The sequence below is a fragment of the Macadamia integrifolia genome, unplaced genomic scaffold, assembly GCF_013358625.1.
Source record: "Macadamia integrifolia cultivar HAES 741 unplaced genomic scaffold, SCU_Mint_v3 scaffold810, whole genome shotgun sequence".
Lineage (NCBI taxonomy): Eukaryota > Viridiplantae > Streptophyta > Magnoliopsida > Proteales > Proteaceae > Macadamia > Macadamia integrifolia.
Genome location: NW_024870543.1, coordinates 223,685 through 226,165, shown reverse-complemented (window position 1 = coordinate 226,165; position 2,481 = coordinate 223,685). Strand labels below are relative to the sequence as shown.

General features: G+C 38.3%; 1 non-coding gene across 1 annotated transcript; it reads left to right on the top strand.

Annotated features, from left to right (window-relative positions):
- Positions 1–2,011: 2,011 nt before the first annotated feature.
- Positions 2,012–2,118, top strand: LOC122070036. Its single transcript, XR_006137644.1, has one exon. It is a non-coding gene; the product is annotated as a small nucleolar RNA R71 (small nucleolar RNA).
- The last annotated feature ends 363 nt before the right edge of the window (positions 2,119–2,481 follow it).

The following is a 2,481-nucleotide window of genomic DNA, read 5'->3' as shown; positions in this document are numbered from 1 at the left end:
GTAACTCCTTAAGATCTAGCTAAGGGGGCTCAACTATGGAAGGCTTGGGAATGGAATTGGAAAGGGATCCTAAGGGCTCCATAGGTGTGTGAAGACTTAGGACTTCAGAAAATAAAGTTTCACTATCATCATCCAACTCATCCATACACTCTTGGATCTCTGAATCAAAATTAGTATCAAAGCTGGTAATTAAATCATCAGAAAAATCCAGAAAATCCTCAAGAATATTGATCTCTTCTTCTATGTGTGGTTGATTGCCTATCCTAAATATGTTAAACTCAACAGTTTGGTTACCAAAAAATAACCCTAGAAAACCATTCCGACAATTGATTAATGCATTACTGGTAGCCAAGAATGGTCTTTCTAGAATTATTGGGATCTCATCCTTGGTTGAGAAGGGCTTGATATCTAACACAATGAAATCAATAGGAAAAATAAATTCCCACACCTTTAGTAAGACATCCTCAACCATCCCTTTAAGAATCTTAACAGACATTTCTACCAATTGAAAAGTAGTTCTAGTGGCTTTCAATTCTCCTAATCCTAGTTTCTTGTACACATGGTAAGGTAAAAGATTTAAATTTGTGCCAAGGTCAAGTAAGGCATACTTAATGTAGGTGTTGCCTATGACACAAGGTATGGTAGGGCTCCCTGGATCCTTATACTTGGCTACTATAGACTGAGTAATTATGGAACTAATGTTACCTGCCAAGAATGCCTTTTTGGGCACACTAGTGATACGTTTGTGAGTACATGAATCTTTCAGTACCTTTGCATAGGTGGAGATTTGGACTATGGCATCCAAAAGAGGGATGTTCATTTCTACCTTGATGAAGACTTCTAAAATTTTATTCATGGAAGCAATCTTCTTTTTGTTTACCAAACAATTAGGAAATGGGACAGGAGGAACATAAGGACTATTAGGGATTTGCTCTTTTTCAGAAGAATCATTTTTGGTTCCCTCAACCAAATCATCTTTAGTTTCAGAAGAATCTTTAGGTTCATCAGACGTACCTAAAACAAGAGGCATACTTGTGTCCTTAATTGAAGGAGAGTTAACAGGAGTAAAGGATGGGAAAGAGTTAGGAACACTCTGTTGGTACTCTCTACCACTCTTGAGGGTATAAATAGTATTACATTGATTAGAGGGCCCTTGTTGGGTCTAACTTTGTACTATATTCAGTGGTGCATTAGTTGGTGCTTGTGAACTAACAGGCTGATGAAGCCTAGGGTTAGGCTCTGATTGACTGGGTAAAGTTCATTTCTCCCTCTCACGTATAATTGAGACAACTTGGGTGAGTTCTCTCGTAAGATTTTGATGGCTTATCATGAGGAGTGTCATATTTTTTTCTAAGTCATTTATTCTACTTGCCTTTCTAGTGTTGTTAAACCTAGGAGGTTGCTAATAAGATGATAGGAGAGGGGCCTTAGGAAAACTAGTCTGAGGTCCTATATTTGGCCTAGGAAAAGTATTTTAAAAAAAATATTATTGTGCAAAGGGAGGCCTTTGGGGTCCTGGTTGACCTTGATATGGAAATTTGAAGGCCCTACTTGGTTGCCCTGATTCCAGGAGAAATTTGGGTATTTTTTCATCCTGGATTGTAGGTGTTACTATATTGATTATTCTGGTATATGGCATTTACACTATCATTAGAAGTGCCCCCAGAGGTATTAGGGCATTCTTTTATGACATGTCCAGGGGACTGGCACCAAGCACACATCTTAACCAAATTAACTGATGATGGCTCTCTAGGAACAATAGCCTCAATCTTCTTGATTAGGCTATCTAAATGGGCTTCCTTGGCTACTATCCCATCTACAAAATATCCTTTCCCTCCTATGATTCTTTCACTCTCTTGGGTTGATTCCCACTCACGGGTTTTGTTAGCTAAGTCAAGTAAGAATTTCATCTGTAAAGGATGTGAATCCCTCAGGGCACATAGACTCTATCATTTGTTTAATTGGGTAATCAATACCCTCATAAATTATTTGACATAAATGCCATAAGTCTAGGCCATGGTGAGGGCATTCTTGGAGTAGATCCATTAGTCTCTCCATATGTTTGGAAAATGACTCACTAGGCTTTTGCCTAAACTGAAGGATATCACTTCTAAGCTTATTGGTCTTGTGAGTTGGAAAAAACTTCTTAAGGAAGACAATTGTGAATTGTTCCAAGAGATTATGGATTTGTGGGTAACCCATTCAACCACTTCTTAGCTTAGTCTTTCAATGCAAAAGTGATAAACCTAAGCTTAATAGCATCATCAGAAAGCTATTGGATCTTAATTAGAACACATACCTCTTCAAATTCCCTTAGAAATAGGTATGCATCCTCAGAGGTCAACCCATGGAAGTGGGGCAATATAGTGATGTATTGAGATTTGAGTTCAAAATTTTTGCCCTGGACTTGTGATAGAACTATGCAAGAAGGTTGGGCTGCTCTAGCAGGGTAGAACCTATCTTTCAGAGATTTAGGTGAAG